Source organism: Oculina patagonica, chromosome 1, assembly GCF_052425735.1.
Source record: "Oculina patagonica isolate OP01 chromosome 1, crgOcupat, whole genome shotgun sequence".
In the NCBI taxonomy this organism is placed as follows: domain Eukaryota; kingdom Metazoa; phylum Cnidaria; class Anthozoa; order Scleractinia; family Oculinidae; genus Oculina; species Oculina patagonica.
In genome coordinates, this window is record NC_135758.1 from 6,935,533 (window position 1) to 6,950,499 (window position 14,967).

At 39.7% G+C, this 14,967-nt stretch overlaps 1 pseudogene across 1 annotated transcript in view; it reads right to left on the reverse strand.

Moving 5' to 3' along the window:
* Window positions 1–606: 606 nt before the first annotated feature.
* Window positions 607–14,967, reverse strand: part of LOC144653799 (uncharacterized) — a 40,217-nt pseudogene continuing 25,856 nt past the window's right edge. The window contains exons 5-15 of the transcript XR_013570826.1: window positions 11,564–11,809; window positions 10,341–10,742; window positions 9,522–9,719; window positions 9,161–9,245; window positions 8,452–8,513; window positions 7,365–7,499; window positions 6,036–6,167; window positions 5,413–5,570; window positions 5,031–5,196; window positions 3,455–3,496; window positions 607–2,144 (exon numbers count right to left, since the gene is read on the reverse strand). The product of XR_013570826.1 is annotated as an uncharacterized LOC144653799 (transcript). The remainder of the gene's footprint in view (window positions 2,145–3,454; window positions 3,497–5,030; window positions 5,197–5,412; window positions 5,571–6,035; window positions 6,168–7,364; window positions 7,500–8,451; window positions 8,514–9,160; window positions 9,246–9,521; window positions 9,720–10,340; window positions 10,743–11,563; window positions 11,810–14,967) is intronic.

Below are 14,967 nucleotides of genomic sequence, written 5' to 3' on the forward strand. Positions count from 1 at the left end.
TTGAAAACAAAGAACAAATGGGCTTTTTCAGCATAGAATATTTCCTTAGCAACCATGAAACTTTTGAAATTGTTGTTTTTTTAGTTGTTTGATCTAACAAAGGCTAAAACAGGTTTCCTAATAGAAGTAGAAATTGTACTTAACAAAACCTCTGTGAAACACTTTAGTATCCAGTTATGGTGCACGTGTTAAATATGTTAGCTTGAAACAAAGCAGTAGATACAAAATTCACATTAAGCCGTTTAGGTTTTTAAGAAATGCGGACTTAATCGACGGGAACATGTTTAAACGCGCTACTAGTTACTTCTTGTAAATATTTGCTCGTCTTTAATACTACCGGCCAAAATAGTTGAACTCGTGACCTTGGAGTCTTAGCAACAAAAGAGGTGGGAGGGGGGTGGGTGGGGGACGGGCAAAGCATTTGACCATACTAAAAATACCAATACTTGGCGTTGCCTACTTCCAATTTGTTATGACAACATTGTAGTTAGGCTCGATTTCCAGACTCTCTCAAGTCCAGTCTTTTCTGTGGCTTGTAGCCTCGGAGCTACGTACACATAGCAGTGCTTTTTGCATGCCAACCACTCGTGGAATAACAACTCAAAGTAGTTTAGTAATGCAATTTATTTTCAAAGGATTACCAAAAATATCGTTATTTACATGATAATTATGTGTAATAATGCAAAAACAACAACAACAACTACTACTACAATACTAGACTGCTACTGCGTTCTTTGTTTTTATCCCTTTAATTGACTATAAGCTGAGCTTAAAGAAACCACGGGCTCACAGGCTAATTGATAAATATATACACTAGCGGTATTTGACCACAGAAAAGAAATGCAATGAAACTCTAAGGAGAAAACAAAAAACAAACCTACCAAAATCAATTTCTAGGAGCGCGACTCGTTTAGCACCCCCCCCCCCCCCCCCCACCCCTCTTGAGGAACCTTTCCCAACCAAGTAATAAGTAATAATTTCTCGGCGACTACATGCAGTTCTTTTTTTATTTGCTGCGTACTTTGAAAACTTGAGGTACTATTATATGCAGCAGCTGTAAACATTCAAAATGGAACACCTTAAGTAGGACAAAAGCACGACTCCCCCCCCCCCCCCCTCTAAACGTTACGAAAAGCATCACCGTCACTCGATATAAAGCCCCCCCCCCCCCTCATCATATGCATGGGCCTTGGAAATAGAATTGCTAGTTCTACATAACATACACAAATTACATATATTTTCCAAAGAGTTTTACAGTGTTCTGTATAATCTCAACACATTAAGTTAACTAGCACTGATAATAAATCTGAAAGGTCCGAGATCTGTCCCTCTTACAGTTCTTAATCTATACTAGTTTGAAAGGGGTTTCTTGATCAGTTGGAAAAGTGTTTTATATCGTTCTTACTTGTAGAAACTACTTTGTTATATAAACTAGAGTGAATTACCAGGATATCTGATCAATCTTGTGGTTTAATTGTTTTGGTAGCCTGCGAACGCAGACGTATTTCCGGCTGTTATTTCTCTTCGCCGCAAAGTTGGCGGAGAGAAACAACAGCCGAATATACGTCTGCGTTCGCGCCAGGCTACTGTTTTGGTAAATAGTAATATATGATAATGAATATAAAACAAAGGTAAATACAAATTGTACCAAGGATAAAATTGAACCACAACATTAACACGGGAAAAAAAAAACACGCAAAACTACCTAATAGTTTCGAAACCCCGTCACAACAATGCCCCTAGCCCCAAAAACAATAGCCAGGGCTACAGTAGAGGACCAGTAGAATAACAAGCTTACGAGAGCTGTTACTCTACTACACACTTCGAAGAAGCTTCCTGATGAATACAATAATTTACTGCCCTGATTAAAACTTCTTGTTATTAAACAGTGCTACTTTTGACAATAGCTGAACTGATATAGAATACCACTGGCTCTTTGAAAACATTAAGATTTACAGACTTTTTAAAAGTAACAAAACAAAAATTGACATTGTAACAGGCACTTGGTGGCGCACAGTTCCTCAATTGTATACCTACTACTTGGTCTTTTAATGACTTTAATTACTGAATTAAAGTATGTAAAAAAAAAATAGTATGTTTTGATGATAAATGGCTGTATCCATTGTCTCAAAGACGTCGCTTCACTAAAAAGAAAACGAAAAAAATACCAAGTAAGTAAACTGTAAACATATGAAGAAATGAATAAAAAGCGATATCGGAGATCCAAAAAAAGCATAAAATTCAATATTCACGAAGGTGTTGACTTTTATGAATATTCGATTTTATCCTGACTCACCCACTGCATGCATGTGGGTTTTTGTAACTCCGACCGTATCGCTAATTGTCTCGAGCAGATGTCGAACCCAAATTCCCCTGGTGACCAGTCGGGTAAAATGGCCAGTATCACTCCCGGACAACCTCGATCGCAAACAGTTGTTTTCACACAAAATACCTATACGGGTATGTGCCGCCCCACGGGGTCGTGTTTTTGGCCTCCTGATTTAGAACAGGGTATCTATTTTAGAGACCATTCCTAGAACGGGGTATGATATTTTGAACGCACGAAAGTTTAAGAGGAAATCCGCCAGGACTTCGAGTAGTTATTGGACAAAATTATGTACCAAAACTATTTACACCTGATTGCAAGCTTTTGTGTTACTGCTTCAAATATCTTATCGAAAGAAATCTTTTCTAACAACACCACACATCGAAAACACATTTTGAAGTTCCGCTGAATTCCACTGAATCTCTTAAAAGATGTAAGCTTTTGCCCATAGCTTGTGAACTTTAAATATCATTTTCTCAGACTCTGATAAGAAATTGTTGTACCAGAATTATTTCCACCTTATTGCAAACGTTTTTGTTACTGCTTCAAATATCTTATCAAAAGAAATCTTTTCTAACAACACCACACATCGAAAACACATTTTGAAGTTCCGCTGAATTCCACTGAATCGCTTAAGACGAATTTACAAAATGGCTACACGTGAGATTTTGCCCATACCTTGTGAACTTTGAAATTCATTTTCTCAGACTCTAATAAGAAATTGTTGTTGGTGTTATCACGGATAATTACTTACATCTTTACCTTTTATTAAGGGTAGGAAATAACGCAATAGGATTTAAATTATTCTGGAAATTGATTTTTGTCCAACTTTAATAAATATTACTCGACTTCCTAGTGGATTCCGTCTTAAACTTTTAGCAGCCAAAACGAGGTGTTAAAAAATTACCTGTTTCTAGAGCGGGGTATCATGAGTGCAAATTCTTTCTAAAACGGGGTGTTACCTTGGAGACCCGGGCGGCACATACCCACCCAAAGCATACCTGAGTACCCCCATGGGATTAGCATACACAAATCAAGGGAAATCCCGATATTCTTTATGCTAACAGCACCGTATCAACGCACATACGCGCGCACTTCGCACTGACAATTCCATTGCGAAAAAATTACCTCAACTGACTTGTTGTAGTTCACGGTGTATTCATAGAGAGCCTGAAAATGAGTAACAGTATCAAGCAATAATGCTTAGAACGCTTTGAAAATATATCAATACTTCTGGAATATTCACAGCAGGGGGGGGGGGAAGAAACGAGGTCTGGGACCGAGTAGCGATGCTCTCACAACTTGCAAAGCGATCAATTCACGATGTAGTCAGCGGATTTTGGACGATGATGCAACCGAGGCAATCTTTTCCCGCGAAATGGAAGCTGCTATGCCGTGGAATCACTTATTATAAAGGGGTTCAATTCTCTTAACTAAAAATCTAAAAGCAGCGTGTTTATCCGAAAATTTCGTCATCGTCGTGTAGTTTTAAGAACGCAGAATTTTGTGATGCCGTGCTACTTTTCAGTGCTGAAATGCAAATGTTTGTACCACGATTTTTAACTGGCCCACATGGGGATTGTAAATGAAGTAAAACAAAGAAAGACCAAGTCAACAAACAACCTCGAAACAATAGAGCAAAACAATAGCTCCGACCAGCGCGGTAATATTCAATCGCCACGTTTTCATTACCATTTCCGTGATGGTTTTATTTCATAACAAACAACACATATTGACACCAAGAACCTCTCCGGAGAAATTTTCGCTGCTTTAAAGACAAAGGCAAGATTTCCGCACAGCCCCCTACATTAATTATGTATACAATATTCTGACTGATTCGTTCATTTCATGATTGCTGTTTTTGTATAGTGATAGTATGAAATAGTTGCATACATAATTAATGTAGGGGGCTGTGCGGAAATCTTTCCAAGACAAAACTTAGAAAGTCTTTTTAATTACTACATATATAAAAAATCGAACTCTCTCACTGGTCCCATGTTGTTATTGTTTTGGCAAGTTCACAAAGAAAGGAACTGCTCATGCGCCTTAGAGACATCCGCTGACTACCGCCTCGATGATTGCTTTGCAAGTTGTGAGAGCATCGCTCAGATTTCATATAAGAGAATGTATGGGAAGTTGCTTCCCCCCCCCCCCCCCCCTGATTCACAGTCTTAAAACCTACGATACCAGACAAAACTGAGTTCATGGATGTTATAAAGAAAAGTGCAGTGTAGTGTTTTCAGGATTTTTTTTTCACTGCACTGATCTCCACAGTCTACAAGACCGAGTCACCGATAAAATCGACCGTTATATAAAAGTTGCAGCTTCATTGTTTTGTGCTGTGACAAGCCGATATGGGAGTCACATTGTTGGAACTAAAACGAGATGTCCAGGTTGAAGTCCTATCCGGGGTCACTGTTTTGTGTTCTAAGGTAAGACAATTTACTTAATGCCTCTCTCCACCCAGGTGGCGACTTGTTATGGCAACCTTAAAAAAATGTTGGAGAAAGGAGAAAGCGGAGTGGCTGTTTGGGGTGAAGACGATATAACCCCGCTATGGACTAGCGTCCCGTCCAAGCTGGTTCCACAATCTCTAGTCGTTTTATGTTGCAACCACGCCCCAATAAAGACGACGTGAAGATAAACCAAGATATTACGTAACATTTTTCAAGACCATGAAAACAAATTGTGATTTATAACTTACCTGGTAGATAAAGTTATAATGTTCCAAGGTACAAACGATACCATGTCGGTCACGCCGCAGATTTTTGGACAACTCAAACACATCAACAACTGATGTTTTACTCTCCTCGTGACTCTTAATACCGATATCCACAGCGATATACACCCCAGTAGGGCCCAGACCATCGCTGAAAGACAAGTAAATATTGCTTTTATTTAGTCTCATTTACAGACAACTCTTGTCGGAGACTGGGAACAAGGCACCTCCAGTCGCGCTCATCGCTGAAGTTTCCAGTCCCTTCTCTTATGAGTAGGGTAATCAACAACAGGGACATCAGGAAAACCTATGGTTTTCCGATCATAATATAAAACCGATGGTTTTGACATGACCGTTCATTACCAACCTGCAGTGCACAATGGTTGGGGCCTTGGTGTCACCATATTTCTTCCTCGCTTCTCTCGTGGCCGTCACGAACCCAACAAACAGGGCCACATTGGGCATCGCGCGCTCCTTCCACGAAGTGAATTTCATATGCGAGACTTCGCGCGCGGAGGTTGTATTCTAAAATGTAATGTAAAGAAGACAGATACTTTTTGGTAAATCAGGAAAAAGGAAATGTTTTATTTTATATGTTAATTTTTGGCGAGTTTTGTCACATTTATAATTTTCAGTTATAAAATTTATGGAATATAACTGCGCTCCGGATAGATGGCTAAAAGTCATGATCACCTTTTATTAGAGGGTCTGAATGGGGGTACTGGAGTCTCAGCCATCAGTTATATTCGTCTCAGTTCTCAGAGTCTCAGTTATATTCGTCTATTCATCAGCTTTTAGTCAAAATGTCAGCACATTTCTCAGTTTTTGAACCTCTCGTATCTCAGCTATCAGTTAAAATTTGCGTCATTTCCAGGCAGATGTTAAAAAATTCTTCAGTTCTTAGATATCAGTCAACCCCATCCAGACCCTCTAATTACCTTTCCTGTCAAAGTTAGACAAAAAAAAAAGAAAACGACAATTGCGCTTTACCTTGCCCTCAACGATGCTCAGGATAGTCAAGATATAGTCCGGTTTTTCCGTTATTTGTTTGACTGTGACATCGAAGCCACCAAATTGTTTTGAGCTTCCCTGTTCTTTTGGCAGGTAGTCAGTGAATTCAGCCTCAAGAGAAAATTAAAATAAATAAAAGCATGAAACTACATTTTTATTTCTATATGCTTACAAACTAGTGGTAACCACAGGTTAAAAAGTGCGGGGCTTGACGCACATGGACAAGGTACTGGTAGGCAGTGCCGATAAATTAATGACTGAAATGATAAAATGGACAAAAGACAATTATTCTGAGTAACGCGTCACGCAAGGATTTTTGCGGTTCAGTGTGAATTGAGATGTGATTTTTCTCAGTCGGTAAACTCGCTATGTTGTAAGTGTTATAACGAATTTCTCGACAATAACCGTTGTTGGAATCATTCGCTTTCCCGTAATTTATCTGTGTCGATAAATAAATGATAAAATGGACAAAAGACAAATTATTCCGAGTAACGGGAATGCATGTTTATAATTTTGCTTATTGCCGCAAACCGATCAAAGTTATCTTTTGATTGTCGATTTGGGAATTGTAATCGAGCACGCGGTGTGAACTAACTGATCGGGATGTGAATTTTTCTCAGTCGGTAAACTCGCTATGTTGTCAGTGTTATAACGAATTTCTCGACAATAAGCAACACATAACGCCTTCCATGTGACAGAAGGTTAAGATCGTATGTGACAAGCCGTTGAGAGATTAACGTATTTTTCGCATTCGTTCTATGGTTCTTGGAGCACAGATTTTACTCTTCCGGTATTACGACAAACTGTCGTGATTGACACATTTTCGCATTCCGATCGTGCTTAGTGGAAGAACAAAAATTTTAAACTTCCGCTTCTCTATTCGGTTTATAAACGTGGCGCGCACGCGTAAAACGCAATCCGCTGGTCACTGTCAAGATTAGGGTTGCGGGCCTCTCTTGGGCCCGCAATTAGTTTCACGCATGTATGAGCGTTGAAGAGGGTGGAGTATTTAATCATGCATAAGCTTTTTTTTTTCGGTGTCAGTCAAAAATTGCCAAAGTTCTCTTGCTCGTTAACGAAATGCATCTAGAACATCAAGGTGAAGATATAAAGCAAATTGTGTTGAAGAAAGATGGGAGCCGTTGTAAAACTGGACCACCATTCCCAGATTTCTTTACGTCTTTAGGATCCTAAATTTTTGAAGTGAAGCTCGTGACAGTGTCCCTATAAGTAAACGCTACTCAGAATTTTCTTACTGGTAGCTATCTTCATAACTATTTTCTTTCCAGGTATATAAACCAGCCTTACTGGCTTTTCCTTTTCTTCATTGTTCACCATGACAACCGTGTGAGCTTTTTGGTCCCAGACCATTCGCCAGAAATCCTGCGCGGTCTCACGCAGAGGATGCTGGGTAGCAATGTAGCATATCTGTCCCTTGTGGTCCTGAAAAGTGAGTATGAAAAAAAGTTCATCATCAAAGAACAGAAGCACATCCCGCCAAAAGAAACTATTCTGACTTGGAATATTAGCCCTCGAACATACATGCAAGTTTGGACTTTGATTTACATTGTTTGACCGCAGTCCATATATATGATCAGTATTTCAAACTCATTAAGACATTGACACATCCTAACATCTAACAGTAATAGAGCCAGAAATTTCCCTACTCTAGTGGCTTCATCGCAGAGTTGGCAGAGCGTTTGCGTAAGTTTTGTATAACGGTATTGTTCATATCATCCTCGGAGACCCAGGGGCGGTCATTCGGGGCGACACGAAGTAAACCGCCGACCGGTTAGCTCAGTTGGTAGAGCGCCGGACTGCCGTGCGGGAGGTCTCGGGTTTGAGTCCCAAACCGTACCAACACTCAGGGTCTTAAAATAACTGAGGAGAATATGCTGCCTTTGCAATGACATCTGCAAATGGTTAGATATTCTATTCTTCTCGGATAAGGACGATAAACCGTAGGCCCCGTCTCCTGCATCTTCAGTGTTATAATCAACAGGGGACGTTAAAGAACCCACACACTTATCGAAAAGAGTAGGGCACGGAGTTCCCGGTGTTGTGGTCTATCTTTGCGCATTGTGTTGTATACTGTGAAATGCTCGGTTTCATTAGCATATACTTGCTAGAGCCCTAACACGGCTCATAATACCGAGGGTAAATAAAGTTTCAGTTTCAGAAAATCGGTGCGGGAGGAGGTTCCACTCGCACCGATTTTCCTACTCGGTCTATTTCGTGTCGCCTGGGCTAATTGTCGCTTGGTCTTCGGGAATGGGTTTATATAGCTTCATTCCTTTTCAGCTGCGCTCTTTAGTTGGTTACTACTTTTTTACTTGTGATATCGACTGATGAATTTACAATTTATTCCTGACTAAACGGCTGGGTATACGCTTACCCTGATCCAGTTGGCATTGATGTAATCAGGAGAAGAGGATAGCTTGACACGAGATCTAGGAGCTGCAAAACACAAAGTTTAAAAAAATCAGGCAAATTAACATGACCACGTTTTTAAGAACTTTTCACTTAAGACTCCCTAACAAGATAAAGTAAACTGGTAAATCTAGAATTTGTGTCATATTCGAGTTTGGTTAAAAAGATTTGATCAAAAACTTCAATTATTCTTTTCTTTTCTTGTCCTTAATTTCTTGCTTTTGCCTACATTTTGCTCTTAATTTAAATCAGCAGCGAAAAGCGCTATGTAACACAAAAACCAATACCTGGGCTAATGTTTTAAGATTAGCGCTAACGGACTGCAAGCGAAGAATTAGCTTACAGATATTGTAAAACGTGGTGACATTTAAGAACCCCGGCCTTTTCTTGGAAATTTAATCTTGGACAAACTGGAAACTTTCTGATTCGGTTTGTTACGCATTATATTCGAAACTTTAAACTGGGACTGTGTAAAAATCGCCTTTCGTCCACAATCAATCGCTTGCAGGAACCTTGATTTTTTTTTCTGCGCGAACCGTCAGTCCTTATCTTTTGTTTTAAAAAAGCAATCTAAAGTTCATTATTTCTTTCTGGTTTTTTTTTTTGAAAAACAGGTTGTTCAAAGAAGAAAATGATCGTCAATTTTTTGGTCAGTCGCACAACGGCACACTTGCCTGGTAGAACATCCGGGTATCTGTTTTTACTGGCGGTGTCCGGGGGGTACTTGACCTCTTCATTGAGCACGTCTTTGTTAAGGTTCTGCATTACGAGACAAACACAAAACGTTGACCCCAACTGATCAATGTCAGAACTCTCCTAACCGCTAGTCGTACATTCTATATAATTTTCTTAGGGAGAATTTGATTTAAATTTCCTGAGTTGATTGTCTCCTCCGTTTTCGTGTCTTGTGTGCGTGAGTTTGTTCACTTGTAAAAATTGTAAAAATTAGCTACTGTTAAAGAACAGTTAAATCTTGGATTATTTTTACTTGGTTTAATGGTTCCAGCTCTAGTTTGGTTATGTTTAAACGCTCACCTTGAATTCTCTCTCCTTTTTCGTTTCATTTTTGTTCCTTATCGCCAACGCCACAATGCCCACAGTTCCTGTCTTATGAGTCAGCGGTACATCGTCATCGATAGATGAGTAAACATTCGAGCTTCTTCTTCCGCCTTTAGGGCTTGCGTCTGCTTTCATGAGGGAGGCCGTGCTTGACTGGGTTCCACTGTTTTGTCCCTGAATAGAAGAACGTGCGACAGTGTTTTGAAAGAATTCAAAACAATACGAGTACATGAAACCTGCCCTTCGAGAACTACACTGGCTACCTTAAGTCACGGATTATATTCAAAGTTCTGCTCATCACTTTCAAGATTATCCATAAACTTTGTCCTGCCTATTTGTCGTCCTTCCTACAGCAATACCACCCCTCATCCTCCTACTTTTTACTGTCCCTACTGTGAACTGTGGCATACGGTGAACGTGCCTTTTCTTTCTCCGCACCTATACTATGCAACTGTCTATCAGATTCTGTTAAAACATCATCTTTCGTCTTTTAAATCTGCCCGCAAAACATTCTTGTTGCGGAAACTTTATTTTGTATTTATTTATTTTACGAGAAGTGGAACCCACCTTTCATGTTACCTTAATTTTAATTAGTTATTTCATTTATTTTATTTATATAGGTTTTAACTAATTAATTTTTTATATAGTAATGTAAGCGCATTGAGTTTTTAAAATGTGCCCAAAAACTTTCTCAGTTATAATTATTGAAGTTGAGAACTACGATAAGTAAGTTGTAAAGTGTATGAGACAGAGAGCTTAGAACCCGAGACCCTTTACTTCGTTTAGTTTATTCACCTCTCCATCACTAGCACCCTGCGCCGAGGTGATATCTGAGGACCCACCATCTTCACTCTTGCCGTCACCTCCTGCGCTGCTGACACTACCCCCAGTGGGGACAGGTGCAGTCACTGCAATATAACCTGCATTCTTGTTACTCTTGCCGTCACCTCCTGCGCCGCTGTCACTACCCCTACTGGGGACATGTGCAGTCATGGCCATTCCAGCATTGTTGTTTTTGTCTCCACTGCCGTCGCTGTTTTTACCACTGCCTGACTTGTTGATTGATGCGTAGGTGTGATCTCCGGTCTTGTTTAGAGACCCGTAAGCATTACCAGTGTCGTCCTGGAGTGCTTTGGCTTTACTCTTTGGTGACTTGTCGCCCTGGCCGACGCAATTCTCTTTTCCATTGATGGAATTCTGTGTTGTTACAGCAAAAAATAGTTATAGTTTTAAAACTGTGAGATCTCAACTGTGATATTTGCAAATGTGAAATGCGAACCACCAACTTGAATTAACACATTAGAATGTGCAAAAGGTTAGGGAAAATCCCTAAAGACCGGCGGCTTTTAAAACTTTATTATGCAAAAAAGAACTGAACCAATTTAACTCTGATGAAGGTAATAGAAAGTTACCGAAAAATTCAGTTTCTAAACGTTTTTAACAGCTTTTTAAAACCAATTTTAAGATCAGAAACAAACCGTTTTTTTATCATGTCAATACGGTGATCGCCCTAATAACACAAAACAAGAACAGTAACTGTTTAATCGTCATCATTTCTGGGGGAAACAAACAATCACTGTACGTTCAACTTGAAAAAAAGTAATCTGAAATTAGATGAGGCCCCCAGCTTGTCACTTGCCACTTAAGATTGTAAACGTTGCACCTATTTTAAGGATTTTCTCAAGTTTTACGTGTGCACTATGGACACCTATTCATCTTTTTATACGACTCGACAACCCCTTTTAGACTCCTAATCAGTCGGAAAAGTTAGTTTGGAATTTGCTCCCAATACCACTAGCTTTACTACTTCTAAAAAAAATGAGTCTGAATTGACCTAGCCGCACATCCACGACTAAATACTTACATATTGCTAACCGTGGTGCCCCCCCCCCCCCCCTATCACTATTATCCAGGTGGTTTCTTGAAGGTCTTCTCGCCCTACCATAATGCTATTGCTGTAAAATTGGCTAATAAAATGATGATGATGATGATGATGAAATAAGTAGTGCAATACATACCTTGTTTTTATTATCAGACTCGTATCCATCGTTCTTATACCCGTCTTTATCGCCATCCTCTTTCGTGTTTTTCTCTTTACCTTCCTCTGATTTCTTTGCGTCTTTCCCTGCGCTCTTTTTATTTCCTTTATCTTTAGCACCTCTTGCTGCCGAACCGTCACTATCAATATAAACAACGTGCAGTGCCTGAGGGTGTTCAGATTCGTACTTTCTTCTTCTCCGCCGTCTCGCACCACAGCAAAACAGCTACAGAGAAAGAATTTGAGTATGATTACAGTCAAAATGGAAGTTGAAGCAGTTTCTAAAAACGCCACACTCACAATTCGAATGAAACGACAACACACTACCAACGAGTAGAATCCCGATTTTTTGATTCTCGAATCTCTCGCTAACTAGCCTGTATATGATTACAGGCGTCTTCTCTGGTTGCTTACTCCCAAGAAACTTGTCTGACGTTTTATATCCGTCTTCAGACGTCTTTCTCGGGAGTAAATGATCAGAGAAAATGTTTGAAAATCAGGCAACCCGATAAGTGCAACCAAAAGTCGTTTCCCATCCCTTAGTCGATAATTTCAATTTTACTCCGGATTTCTCGAACTTCCGTATCGAAACAATTTTAGTTTCGCTTTGAGCTTCGAGAAATCTGGTTTCCAGTGCATAGCTGAAAAGATTCGTAATGACCATTAATCGATAACTGATAAGCCTGATTTTCGTATTATTCTATCCGAAACAGAGCAAAAACTAGTCTGCAACGAAGGCTATTTCAGGGGTATATCATTAAAACAAGTCAAGACATTTGCATTTGAAAAGATCTTTAGCCCGTACGTAATACATGCTTGGTCCGGATCCACTTCAGTCCAAGGATTTCAATAGTTTTAATCACATAACTAACTAGATAAGCATAGAGCGGTTTTCACTTCAGTGTCGAAAGTAATTCGCGTTTGCATTGGTTTTGCATTACTAGTACGCTTAGTAATTGGCTTAAAACTCTTGCTCCACTTTCTCAGCCAATCAAAATTTAAACCAAAACCAATCGTGACTCGCTTGTGCACGCTTTCCCGCGCTTCGCGTCGGCTGCATGTATTTGCTTCGAGTTTTGATTGGTTCACTGGGTGGACTGCGTCTTTGTGATTGGCTAAAGTGATTACAACACTCAGTTGAAAACTGCTCTATGACCATAACAGTACTAGACCAGGTTTGATTGAGTTGAACTGGTTATCATATATCAGGATACAGCTAGGAAACGCCAGCTGTGCTTGGATGTCATCGAAAATTGTCTCAAAAAATTAAAGTCGTTTAAAGGTTAGAAACTGATCTACTCCAGCACTATACACCGACCAGGCAACTCAGATCATCATCAATGAATCTGTTGGTTGTACCGAAAACAAACTTAAAGTCTTATGGAGAACGATCTTTTCAAGTTGCCGCCCCCAGACTATGGAATGCGCTTCCAAAGAAACTCAAACTTATTGAATCACTTGACTAAAACTGAGATTATTCCTGCTATCAAGTCAGACCACTCAGCAGTTACTCTGCTTTTTAACAGTCTGGACAAACAACCTCATGGTCCGTCCTACTGGAGATTCAACTCAAGTTTATTAGAAGATTCCTCCTACGTTGAACGTATCACCTTAAAATATTCTGAATGGCTTGAGGAATTTAAAGAAGTTGTTGACAAACGAGTTCTGTGGGACTTAGTTAAATATAGGATTAGATCTTTTACTATCAAATACAGCAAAGAAAAAGCGAAAGAGCGCAGAGAACGCCTGGCTGAAGCGGAAAAGAAGGTAAAGAAACACGAATCGATCTGTAACAACGACCCCTCACAAAACAATGTAAACGACCTTGAAGCTGCAAAACACGAATATGAGCTTCTTCATGACTATGTCGTGCGCGGCTACATTGTGCGGTCTAGAATCAATTGGTACGAGAACGGCGAGAAAAACTCAAAATACTTTTTGAATTTGGAAAAAACTAGGTGTGGTAAAACTGCTGTAAGGCGACTTTATGATTCCACCGGAAAAATTACAGTCAATCCTAAATCTATAATAAACGAGCTTAGAGACTTTTATCAAAACCTATATAGCAACCATGACTCCGAAGAAGGCGAAGAATTTGCTTTTGACTTTTTAGAAAATCCGAACATACCCACGTTAAATAACAATTCGTCGATGAGTTGTGAAGGACTGCTTACGCGCGCTGAATGTTTTGAAGCGCTAAATAAATTTCCTAATGGCAAGACCCCTGGAAATGACGGACTCACAGCTGAATTCTATAAAACTTTCTGGTATTTATTAGGTCAGCAGCTCACAGACTCCCTGAACTATTCCTTTGAGCACGGCGAACTATCCACCTCACAAAAGCAAGCCATTATTAAATTAATAGACAAAAAAGACAGAGATAGAAGGTACATCAAAAATTGGAGGCCAATTTCTCTTCTTAACGTGGATATGAAAATTGCTTCAAAAGCCCTCGCTCTACGCTTAGAGAAAATTTTACCAGAGATCATACAGGCTGACCAATATGCTTATGTCAGAGGAAGAACGATCTTTGATGCTATCCGCACCATTGAAGATATCATGGAGTACACTAAGATTCAACAGCTGTCTGGTCTAATGGTTGCCTTTGATTTCGAGAAAGCTTTTGACTCACTAAGCTGGTCCTTCTTATTTAAAGCCTTGCGAGCTTTTAACTTCGGTGAATCGTTTATCCGTTGGGTTTCTGTACTGTACTGTAACATATCGAGCTGTGTTATAAACAACGGCTTTTCTTCTCAGCTTTTTGACGTTCGAAGAGGTGTCAGGCAGGGGGATCCGCTGTCGGCATACCTCTTTATCATTGCTCTCGAAGTGTTGCTTGTTAGAATCAGAAGTGACGTGAGTATAAAAGGTATTGTCGTTGACAAGGAAATCAAACTTGCAGCTTTCGCCGATGATCTGACAACGTTTTTACATGACGTCAACTCCCTCGAAAATCTTTCCACGACTCTTCATAAATTTGGATTGTGTTCTGGCTTGAAGCTCAACGCGGAGAAAACCGAAGCTTTATGGCTAGGAACCAGCCACGATAACGACCAACCCTTTCCTGCTGGTATCGACAAAGTTAATAAACCAATTAAAATTCTTGGCGTTCATTTTACCTACGATTTGAAGAAAAAACAAGAGCTCAACTATGATGAAACTCTTAAGTCGCTTTCCGATACCCTTGCAGGATGGAGATGGCGGAACTTGACTTTATATGGCAAAATCCAGGTCGTTAAGACATTTCTTATACCAAAATTTATGTTTCGCGCATCACTCATGTGCTCCACGAAAAAAATAATCAAAGAGCTTAACTCCATTATCTACAGGTTCATCTGGAAGGGATGTGACAAAATTAAACGCTTAGCACTAATCAGTGATTAT